Consider the following 12,450-nt stretch of genomic DNA (forward strand, 5'->3'; position numbering starts at 1 on the left):
CTTGCCAGATTCACATGCCTCCCAGTTTAGTCAGTCAGAGTCTGGCTCAGGCCAGCAAAGTGTGAACTTCTCCTAACTATGCCCTTGCTAGGAATATACCCACACCTGGGCCAGAGTGTTACTTCTAGGCGGAATCCTGCTTAAAGGGAGTATCCAGTATTGGAAAAACAGTAGATTTTTTCCCCCGTAAACAGCGCCACGCCTGTGCTCAGGTTGTGTGTGGCATTACAGCTCGGTTCCATTGAACTGAATGGAGCCCAGCTGTAATACCACAGACAACCTGAGGAAAGGGTTAAAGGGGTACTCCAGTGGAAAACTTTTTTTTTTTTAATCAACTGATGCCAGAAAGTTAAACAGATTTATAAATGACTTCTATTAAAAAAAAAAATCTTAATCCTTCCAGTACTTATTAGCTGCTGAATACTACAGAAGAAATTATTTTCTTTTTGGAACATAGAGCTCTTTGCTGACATCACGAGCACAGTGCTCTCTCCATTTTCGGACTGTCCAGCGTAGGAGAAAATCCCCATACATTAGCTGCTCTTGTCAGTTCCTAAAATGGACAGATATGTCAGCAGAGAGCACTGTGCTCGTGATTCAGCAGAGAGCACTGTGTTCCAAAAAGAAAATAATTTCCTCTGAAGTATTCAGCAGCTAATAAGTACTGGAAGGATTAAGATTTCTTAGTAGAAGTAATTTACAAATCTGTTTAACTTTGTGGCACCAGTTGATTTAAAAAAATAAAAAAAAAGTTTGCCACCGGAGTACCCCTTTAAGGCTGTAAAGAAATTGGCTCTGTTTTTCAACTCCAGGATAATTCAAGCACGTCACTATGCTAAGTCTACAGCTCCAAGAAGGATTTTTTTCTTAGAAGAGAATAAGATGCTGAACAAGGGCTCCTCTGCATACATTAATCTCTTCAGTGTCCAACAGGTGAAGTTAGTGCAGTGTTACTGTAAGATGTCATCGTGGTGATGTCATCGAAGGTTTCCTGCACACGTCCCTCCGGCTATAATGTCGCAACGAGTTTATGAGTCAAGGCATAACTTTTGCAATGCAGTAAGCCAATCTGTGTACTGAATCAGAGACTTTCCATTCAGTAAATCTGCAACAAAAGCAACCTTTAAAAGGGACAGTGACCAACTACTCATTCATATACATTATCCAAATGTTTTCTGCCCACTTAATGTCACAACCAGAGTAAAATCATAACATTTGCAACACAGTAGGCCAACTTGTGTACTGTGTATCTTCTGAATCAGAGATTTCCATTCAGTAAATCTGATGAAAAAAAAAAAAAAAAATTCAAGGGACAGTGACCAAATATTCTACACCTCATCTGCACCTAAAGCTGTAAGGTTCCAAGCTGTAAGAAAGAGACTGTATTATAATGGCCCTGCACAGATGTTTCAGTAAAGCTGTCTCATGGAAATGCATTGGCTGTCCAAGCATGCTGGGAGTTGTAGTTTTGCAACAGCTGAAGGCATCCTGGTTGAGAAACAGAGTCTAGGGCTTGGGCAGAGATGTAAAAATTTTACATATATCCTGCGGTCCGAACCATGTCAGGAGTTGTCTTTTAACTGAGCGGTGAGGCAGATAGTGTATGCCTCACTGCTCAGTGAACAGGGGCAGTGACACCTACTTTTAACAGGTGCCCCTGCTCTGATACTAATGCATATCAGCCATCTTTGGCTGGCAATTCTCTCCTCTAACTTTATGTTGAGTCTACGATCTACATGTTGGATACCTACAACCCATGACGGGAAGGTCCGCGTAATCCATATTTCCCAGAATCCCCTAGCGATCCCCACAGCTGTACTGTGATATCACCCTCATCTCACACACACTGTAACGGAGACTTATTAAACTGCGGTGACCCCCTCCTCCTGGGTGAAGCCATCATCTGCAGAACCTTCATAAACCCTGAAGACGTGACAGAAACATTTGGCATTCCCTGTCAAAACAGAAAATTTTTTGAGGATTTTTTTTTTCTTGCCGTATCATATTTTCTCAATAAAAAATAAAAATAAAACTTAAAATCTGGATCTCCGAGACGGAAACCTGTCTGCTAATCATTTACCATCTCTTAAGGTGAGATCCAATAAGTATCTGCTTCCTGGGCTATAAAAATTGTAACGTTCGGGGGTGGGGGGGGGAATGTCACCAAAATGGAATGTCGTAAATCCAGACCAACACTTTTCCGCTTGTCTGCAGGTACCGAGACATCCAGCTGTTTCTGACATTCAAGGCTGATCCGGCCAACAGAGCGGCAAAGTGCGGCCTTACATGTGCTGGAAGGGGGGGGGGGGCTCTTCAGAAAGAGTGAGGGGGGGCACTGACAACTGATAGGATGCGGTGCACAAGTGTCGCCATGAATGTGAGTAGTCAGGGGCGCGGGACCGAGTATCATCAAAAAGAAAAAAATACAATAAGTTGCTTAACCCCTTAAGGACACAAACAGTTTTATTTTTGCAGGGAGGTGAGGAACCTGATGGCCAAACACCTCCCCTAGACCACCAGGAAGGGAAACCCAGAAGGGCTACCGCACCCTGACAATCCTGTCAACACACAACACCTAAAAGTGGCATAGTGACATAACACATAAAATAAATAAGTGACGTACGGACCGGACTTCCACCCAGATACATAAATATTGCCCCCATCCTAGCCAGAAAAAGCTTTATTGATCATTCAGCCATCATTACAAGTAATACAATAAATTACAACCACACAAAGCATGACAGTACAATATACAGCACAGGTTCCCTAAGCTATGCACTATACCACATGCTACGCTAACATTCCGCTCCATCACTCGTTATCAAAGAAACAAAGTAAAAAAATAACAACGCATTACAGTCTGTGATCACGGAGGGATGTGGGATATATAGGGTAGGGAGGGGAGGATCACAGGGCCAAACTACTCGGCAAAGATATGGGGAGGTAAGGGAAGTAGAGGGGTGCTAGTCCTCTTCTTCATCGCCGTCCGGACTGTCCAAGATGGGAGTGTGTCTATGCAGGATGGTGGATGTGGATTAGCCTGCAGCAGTCCTGAACGGGCATATCCCCTCTGTTGTAGATGAAGGGCAAGTGCCAAACGGTGTAGAGACATTGGGGGAGAGTTATCAAAACCTGTCCAGAGGAAAAGTTGCTGAGTTGCCCATAGCAACCAATCAGATCGCTTCTTTCATTTTGCAGAGGCCTTTTCAAAAATGAAAGCAGCGATCTGATTGGTTGCTATGGGCAACTCAGCAACTTTTCCTCTGGACAGAATTTGATAAATCTCCCCCATTGTGCAGTGCTGCCACTGGGTGGGGCCATCCTCAGGATCACCACTTCCCGAGGGACTAAAAGTACCCCAGCTCTAGATCCCCTCCAGAGGGCACAGGTCTCATCGGGACAGCCATTGAGCTGGGCACATCCAGTCCCGAAACATCATGGTACACCTGCCCCCTCCATACAGCACCCATCCCCATTAGTGGGTAATTGACGACCCACTGAAAAGAACAGATACTACACCTGATGTTAGCCAAAAGGACGAGAAGTAATTTCTACCAATAGAAACAGGAACGGGATCAACGACGATGGGGGAACCATAGTCTGTCACACTACGGTACGTATGCATCTAGTCGGGATACCATATTTACCTTCAATCTACTACTTAACCTCTTAAGGATGCAGGGCGTCCTTGCACAATGTGAAATAGCCTGCGTAAGCGATATGTGAGACCGTATCCAAAAAGGTCACGATTTTGGCTATCCACACCAAAAAACTACTCCAGATTTTTTTCTCCTCTCCTCCTCCCTTAGTAAGTCAATCAGCAATATAGACGGCAGAGTTTCCGAATTGAAATTCCCACACAGATTTTATGACGATATTTTTCGTTGCAAATCTCATCCAGGAATAGGAAAACATGGAGGCATTATCTCAGAAATAGCTCCACCCCTTTTCCTTGGGTTCCAGTGAAGTGAATAAGTTGTAATACCAGACACAACCTAAGGACAGGGGTGGTGCTTTTTTTGTAAGAAAGCAGCTGTATTTTACGAAATTCTGGATAACCTCTTTAACAAATTTAGATTGCTGTAGTGTTTTATGGTGATCTCAGTGATCTCTAGGAGTTTAACCCTGGCAAGATAGTCCTCTCGGTTCAGGAGTCTGAAAAAGTGGGGTGACCCCCTGAAGCAGCTGTAACAATGACTATACAGGTCGAGAGCTAAGTGATTTATATATGAAGATTTTATGTTATTGGGGGTGGGGGGTTCTTAAATGCTACATATAGTGGAGACACACCGCGCCGTATACCCAGGCCTGGCCCGGACCCAGAGCGGCTTTGTGAGTGTTTATGGCACCGGCACATTGCACGCTGCTCCCAAGATCATGTGATTTACGATTCTGCAGATTGAGAAAAAGTGGGATCAGCGTGGTGAAAAGGTGAGACCCTGGAAAGATCATTATACTGCACAATGTTATTCCACCGCCATCTGGATGGAAATTATAGACCGGGGTGAGGAGTTATAGACGCCGCTCACACTCCACACTGATCGTCCTGCTGTATATACCTTACACTAGCGACCTGCCAGTATATAGAGAAGATACAGCTGAAAACATATACAAGGGTGTGTGGTATACACAGTGTATATGTTATATTCTTGTATATAGGAGACGGTATTATAGAAGTTATATTCTTGTATATAGGAGCAGTATTATAGTAGTTATATTCTTGTATATAGGAACAGTATTATAGTAGTTATATTCTTGTATATAGGAGGCAATATTATAGTAGTTATATTCTTGTGTATAGGAGCAGTATTATAGTAGTTATATTCTTGTATATATGAGCAGTATTATAGTAGTTATATTCTTGTATATAGGAGCAGTATTATAGTAGTTATATTCTTGTATATAGGAAGCAGTATTATAGTAGTTATATTCTTGTATATAGGAGCAGTATTATAGTAGTTATATTCTTGTATATAGGAGCAGTATTATAGTAGTTATATTCTTGTATATAGGAAGCAGTATTATAATAGTTATATTAGGATATATTATAAGGATGGATTTGCTGCGGCAGGCGACACCCAGGTCGCTACCCTGATACGGCTTGACCACACAGGTACTGGGCTAGGCGAGGTACAGGAGGATGAGACAGAGGCGTAGTCAACGTAGCAGAAGGTCAAGGCAGGCGGCAAAGGTTCGTAGTCAAAAAACGTAGCAAGTAAATCTGGTAACAAGGGTAGGCAAAACAGGCAATGTGAACGCTTTCAGTGCACTGAAGATCTGGCAAGGAAGTGTGGGAGGTGCAGGGACTTTATTAGTTAGTGTCAGGTGCATACAGTAATTAAGGGCGTACTGGCCCTTTAAATCTCAGAGCTCTAGGAGACGGGGGCGCGCGCGACGGGGCCGAGACACAGGAGCGGAAGCAGCTGCAGTACTGGGTGAGTGACGGGCCGGGATTCGCATGCGGGCGCGTCCCGCGATGCGCATCCCGGCCCCGCCGGGAGTAGGAACAATGCGCTCACAGCCGACATGTGCAGCCGGAGCACAGGCAGTAACAGTACCCCCCCCCCCTTTTGGTCTCCCCCTCCCTTTGCGGCTCAGGAATTTCTTGAGAAGATCTTTGTCCAGAATATTGTCCTGCGCTTCCCAAGACCTCTCCTCCAGTCCAAAACCTTCCCAATCAACCAGAAAAAAGCGTTTTCCTCTGATGAACTTAGAATCCAAGATTTCCTTTACAACATACACATCAGAGGTTCCGGAGATTGGGGCAGGAGAGATGTCCCTTGGAGAGAAACGGTTGAAGATGGCTGGTTTTAGGAGAGAAACATGGAAGGAGTTTGAGATCCAGAGAGCGGAGGGAAGATGGAGGGAATAAGCCACAGGATTGACTCGTTTCTTGACTTTATAGGGACCCACATAACCAGGACCTAGTTTATTACTGGGTATCTTAAAGCGGATATATTTAGTAGATAGCCAGACTTTGTCACCAGGAGAATATTCAGGAGGAGGACGTCTCTTCTTGTCTGCCTGAACTTTTATACGAGAAGTAGCCTGTAGAAGTGAAAGACGTGTTTTTTGCCAGATGGAAGAAAAATTCCGTACTTGTTCGTCAATGGCAGGAACTCCAGAGGAAGAAGACAATGGATGAGGAGGACGAGGGTGAAGTCCATAGACCACATAGAAGGGAGAAGCACCTGAGGAATCGGAATTCTTGTGGTTGTAGGAGAATTCAGCCCATGGTAACAGATAGACCCAGTCATCTTGACGCGCAGAGATAAAAAGGCGTAGATAGTCTCCCAAAACCTGATTCACCCTCTCGACCTGACCATTGGATTGGGGATGGTAAGCCGAGGAAAAATCGAACTTGATTTGTAGACGTGGACATAGGGCCCGCCAGAATTTAGAGACAAACTGAACCCCTCTGTCGGAAACTATATGGGAAGGGAGTCCATGCAAACGAAAGATATGTACAAAATGAGCCATCTTAGAAAATCGATCTATTACCACCCATATGACAGTATTTCCTTGGGAAGATGGAAAGTCTGTAATGAAATCCATGGCAATATCAGACCAAGGAAGCTCAGGAACTGGTAAGTACAGAAGCAGACCTGCTGGCTTGGAACGGGGAGTCTTGTCCCGGGCACAGATTGAGCAGGACTGAACAAAATCAACGACATCCTTTTTCAAAGTAGGCCACCAGTAATGTCTTGAGATGAGCTGTAGGGTCTTTTCCCGGAGGTGGATGTTGGAGACTTGCTGGTGTTGAGGAAATGAGACGCTCTGGCAGGATAATATGCTGTGGAAGGGGTTCACCATCGTGCACATCTGAAGACCTGGAGAGAGGGTCAGCTCGGACATTCTTTTCTGCAGGACGGAAGTGGATGAAGAAGTTAAACCTGGAGAAAAATAATGTCCATCGGGCCTGTCGTGGGTTAAGACGATGGGCTGACTGAAGATAAAGTAGATTCTTGTGGTCAGAATAAATTGTGACGGGATGTACAGAACCTTCCAGGAGGTGATGCCCCTCTTCTAAGGCCAGCTTGATGGCTAGGAGCTCGCGATCTCCGATAGTATAGTTTCTCTCAGCAGGGGAGAAAGTTTTAGAAAAAAATCCACAGGTTAAAGTTCTCCCCTTGGTAGACTTTTGTGTTAAGACTGCCCCGGCTCCTACTGAGGAAGCATCCACTTCCAAGAAGAATGGCTTGCAAGGATCAGGTCTGGATAAAACAGGAGCAGAAGCAAAGGCGGACTTCAACTGTTTAAAAGCTTCTTCAGCCTCTGGTGTCCACACCCTAGGATTAGCCGTCTTTTTGGTTAGGGAGACGATGGGAGATAGCAGAGTGGAGTAATGAGGTATAAATTGCCGATAGTAGTTGGCAAAACCAAGGAAGCGCTGGGTCGCTTTCAAACCAGATGGTAGAGGCCAGTCCAGAACTGCAGACAACTTGTCGGGATCCATTTGGAGACCTTCACTTGTAACAATATAGCCCAAGAAAGGAAGACTGGTCTTTTCAAAAGTGCATTTTTCCAATTTGGCATAGAAATGATTTTCACGGAGACGATACTTATGCACCAGGGAGGCGTCAATAAAGTTTCCCGCAGAGCCAGAGTCCAGGAAGGCCAGAATGGAGATGATCTCTTTGGAGGAAAGAAGTAGCTGGACCGTCAAATTTAAACGTGGAGAGGAGGAATTCACACCTAGGGAGGCCTCTCCTACAAACCCTAGGTGCGAGCGTTTCCCTGTGGCTGAGGACGCAGAGGACAATCCTTAAGGAAGTGGTCTGCACTGGTGCAGTAAAGACAAAGATTTTCGGTTCGTCGGCGAGTCCATTACTGCTGGGTCAAGTGACACCGATCCACCTGCATAGCCTCCACTGCGGGAGGCAACGGAGAAGGTTGTGATGGTTGGTGGAAGACTGGTGCCAGATAAGGAAAGCGCCGAGGTTGTGCAGAATCCCTTTCTTGGCGTAGTTCCTCCCATCGCTCGGAGAAACGGATATCTATCCGGGATGCCAATTGTATCAGTTCATTCAAGGTAGACGGCAATTCCCGGGCCGCGAGGACATCCTTAATTTGGCTAGATAATCCTCTCTTGAAGGTAGCACAGAGAGCTTCATTATTCCAGGACAACTCCGACACCAGGGTTCGGAACCGGATGGCATACTCGCCAACAGTGGAGTTGCCCTGAGAAAGATTCAGCAGGGCTGTCTCTGCAGAGGAGGCTCGAGCAGGTTCCTCAAAGACAGCGCGGAATTCGGTCAGGAATACCTGGAGATTAGTGGTGACGACATCACTGTGATCCCACCGTGGGGTTGCCCAGGCCAAAGCCCTTCCAGACAGGAGACTAATGGCGAAAGCCACCTTTGCACGTTCCGTGGAGAGCTGGTCCGCCATGAGTTCAATGTGCATGAAGCACTGTGTCACAAAACCACGACAGGACTTGGGATCCCTCTAATATTTCTCTGGAAGCGACAAACGGAGTTTAGTTCCGGAGGAAACTGCAGCAGCGGAAGGTTGTACTGGAGCAGGAGGAGGAGACGGAGGCTGTGGCAGTTGCTGCTGAGCAGAAAGCAACATTTGCATCATGGCGGTTAGCTGGTTGAGCTGCTGTGCCAACTGCTGGGACTGAAGCGCCACGGATAGGTGCAAGATCCGAGTTGTCAGGCAGAGGAACCCCAGTTGGATCTATGGCCGGATCTTGCTGTCACGTACCTCGATGTGGAGGTCACGGAGCAGGTAGTGGATCCTCTACCTGTGTGGCTGATGACTCGGACTGTATCAGGGAGTGGAGTCTAAGGTGCCGCTGGTCTTCACCAGAGCCCGCCGCAAGGCAGGATGGATTTGCTGCGGCAGGCGACACCCAGGTCACTACCCCCGATACGGCTCGATCACACAGGTACTGGGCTAGGTGAGGTACAGGAGGATGAGACAGAGGCATAGTCAACGTATCAGAAGGTCAAGGCAGGCGGCAAAGGTTTGTAGTCACAAAACGTAGCAAGTAAGTCTGGTAACACGGGTAGGCAAAACAGGCAATGGGAACACTTTCTCTTAGGTAAAGTGCACTGAAGATCCGGCAGGGAAGTGTGGGAGGTGCAGGGACTTTATTAGTGTCAGGTGCATACAGTAATTAAGGGCGTACTAGCCCTTTAAATCTCAGAGCTCCGTCACGCGTGCGCGCCCTAGGAGACGGGGGCGCGCGCAACAGGGTCGAGACACAGGAGCGGAAGTGGCAGCAGTGACGGGCCGGGATTCGCATGCGGGCGGGTCCCGCGATGCGCATCCCGGCCCCGCCGGGAGTAGGAACAATGCGCTCACGGCCGACATGTGCGGCCGAAGCGCAGGCAGTAACAAGCAGTAAATATAGTAATATTCTTGTATATAGGAGACAGTATTATAGTAGTTATATTCTTGTATAAAGGAACAGTATTATAGTAGTTATATTCTTGTATATAGGGGACAGTATTATAGTAGTTATATTCTTGTATATAGGAGCAGTATTATAGTAGTTATATTCTTGTATATAGGAGCAGTATTATAGTAGTTATATTCTTGTATATAGGAGCAGTATTATAGTAGTTATATTCTTGTATATAGGAGCAGTATTATAGTAGTTATATTCTTGTATATAGGAGCAGTATTATAGTAGTTATATTCTTGTATATAGGAGCAGTATTATAGTAGTTATATTCTTGTATATAGGAGTACTAGCTGAGTACCCGGCGTTGCCCGGTTTTTCCTTCCTAATCCTTGTTGAGGAGGAAAATCAACAGAGGAGGAAGCTTTTGACTTCATATCCCATCCCCATTTATTGTTGTCATATCCCAACCCCATATCAGTTCTCATACCCCGACCTCCTATCCAGTCCTCCTATCCCACCCTCCTATCTCATCCTCCTATCCCCTCCTCCTATCTCGACCTCCTATCCCGTCCTCCTAACTCGACCTCCTATCCCGTCCTCCTATCCCATCCTCCTATCCCGTCCTTCTATCTCCACCTCCTATCCCGACCTCCCATCCCGTCCTCCTATCCCGTCCTCATATCCCGACTGTCACGATGCCGGCTGGCAGGTAGTGGATCCTCTGTGCCAGAGAGGGATTGGCGTGGACCGTGCTAGAGGATCGGTTCTAAGTCACTACTGGTTTTCACCAGAGCCCGCCGCAAAGCGGGATGGTCTTGCTGCGGCGGTAGTGACCAGGTCGTATCCCCTAGCAACGGCTCAACCTCTCTGGCTGCTGAAGATAGGCGCGGTACAAGGGAGTAGACAGAAGCAAGGTCGGACGTAGCAGAAGGTCGGGGCAGGCAGCAAGGATCGTAGTCAGGGGCAACGGCAGAAGGTCTGGAATCACAGGCAAGGAACACACAAGGAACGCTTTCACTGGCACTAGGGCAACAAGATCCGGCGAGGGAGTGAAGGGGAAGTGAGGTGATATAGGGAAGTGCACAGGTGTAAACACTAATTGGAACCACTGCACCAATCAGCGGTGCAGTGGCCCTTTAAATCGCAAAGACCCGGCGCGCGCGCGCCCTAGGGAGCGGGGCCGCGCGCGCCGGGACAGAACTGACGGGGAGCGAGTAAGGTACGGGAGCCGGGGTGCGCATCGCGAGCGGGCGCTACCCGCATCGCGAATCGCATCCCGGCCGGAGGTGGTAACGCAGCGCCCCGGGTCCGTGGAACCGACCGGGGCGCTGCAGTGAGGGAAGTGTAGCGAGCGCTCCGGGGAGGAGCGGGGACCCGGAGCGCTCGGCGTAACAGTACCCCCCCCCTTGGGTCTCCCCCTCTTCTTGGGGCCTGAGAACCTGAGGATCAGACTTTTGTCCAGGATATTGTCCTCAGGTTCCCAGGACCTCTCTTCTGGACCACAACCCTCCCAATCCACTAAAAAAAAAGTTCTTCCCCTGACCTTTTTAGAGGCCAAAATCTCTTTGACAGAGAAGATGTCCGAGGAGCCGGAAACAGGAGTGGGAGGAACAGATTTAGGAGAAAAACGGTTGAGGATGAGAGGTTTAAGAAGAGAGACGTGAAAGGCATTAGGGATACGAAGAGAAGGAGGAAGAAGAAGTTTGTAAGAGACAGGATTAATTTGACACAAAACTTTAAAAGGACCAAGATAGCGTGGTCCCAACTTATAGCTCGGGACACGGAAACGGACATATTTAGCGGAGAGCCATACCTTGTCTCCAGGGGAAAAAATGGGAGGAGCTCTTCTTTTCTTATCTGCGAATCTCTTCATGCGAGAAGAAGCCTGTAAGAGAGAATTTTGGGTCTCTTTCCATATGGTGGAAAGATCACGAGAAATTTCATCCACAGCGGGCAGACCAGAGGGCAAGGGGGTAGGGAGGGGGGGAAGAGGGTGACGGCCGTACACCACGAAAAACGGAGATTTGGAGGAAGATTCAGAGATTCTGAAATTATACGAGAATTCGGCCCAAGGTAGAAGATCTGCCCAGTCATCCTGGCGGGAGGAAACAAAATGTCGTAAATAGTCACCCAAGATCTGGTTAATTCTCTCTACTTGTCCATTGGATTGAGGATGGTATGCAGAAGAAAAATTTAATTTAATCTTGAGTTGTTTACAGAGAGCCCTCCAGAATTTAGACACAAATTGGACGCCTCTATCCGAGACGATCTGTGTAGGCAACCCGTGAAGACGAAAAATGTGTACAAAAAATTGTTTAGCCAACTGAGGCGCTGAAGGAAGGCCAGGAAGAGGGATGAAATGTGCCATTTTGGAGAATCGATCAACGACCACCCAAATAACAGTGTTGCCATGGGATGGGGGTAAGTCAGTAATAAAATCCATACCAATCAGAGACCAAGGTTGTTCGGGGACAGGTAGAGGATGAAGAAAACCAGCGGGCTTCTGGCGAGGAGTCTTATCCCGGGCACAGATAGTGCAGGCTCGCACAAAGTCCACCACATCAGTCTCTAGAGTCGGCCACCAATAGAAGCGAGAGATGAGTTGCACAGATTTCTTGATGCCCGCATGACCTGCGAGATGGGAGGAGTGACCCCATTTGAGGATCCCAAGGCGTTGGCGTGGAGAAACAAAGGTCTTTCCTGGAGGAGTTTGCCTGATGGAGGCTGGAGAAGTGGAAATCAGGCAGTCAGGAGGAATGATGTGTTGAGGAGAGAGTTCAATTTCAGAGGCATCTGAGGAACGAGAGAGAGCATCGGCCCTAATGTTTTTATCAGCAGGCCGAAAGTGAATTTCAAAATTAAATCGGGCAAAGAACAGAGACCACCTGGCCTGACGAGGATTCAGCCGTTGGGCAGACTGGAGGTAGGAGAGGTTCTTGTGATCGGTGTAAATAATAACTGGAAATCTTGATCCCTCCAGCAGATGCCTCCATTCCTCAAGTGCTAATTTAATGGCTAGAAGCTCTCGATCCCCGATGGAGTAGTTCCTCTCCGCCGGAGAGAAGGTCCTGGAAAAAAAACCACAAGTAACAGCA

At 47.3% G+C, this 12,450-nt stretch overlaps 1 protein-coding gene across 1 annotated transcript in view; it reads left to right on the forward strand.

Moving 5' to 3' along the window:
- Positions 1 to 3,386: 3,386 nt before the first annotated feature.
- The window catches only part of THAP12 (THAP domain containing 12), a 67,736-nt gene continuing 58,672 nt past the window's right edge, over positions 3,387 to 12,450 (forward strand). Inside the window, exon 1 of the mRNA XM_056561177.1 lies at positions 3,387 to 3,613. The gene's annotated coding sequence lies outside the window, so the exon portion shown is untranslated. The remainder of the gene's footprint in view (positions 3,614 to 12,450) is intronic.

This window comes from Hyla sarda, chromosome 2 (assembly GCF_029499605.1).
Source record: "Hyla sarda isolate aHylSar1 chromosome 2, aHylSar1.hap1, whole genome shotgun sequence".
NCBI lineage: Eukaryota > Metazoa > Chordata > Amphibia > Anura > Hylidae > Hyla > Hyla sarda.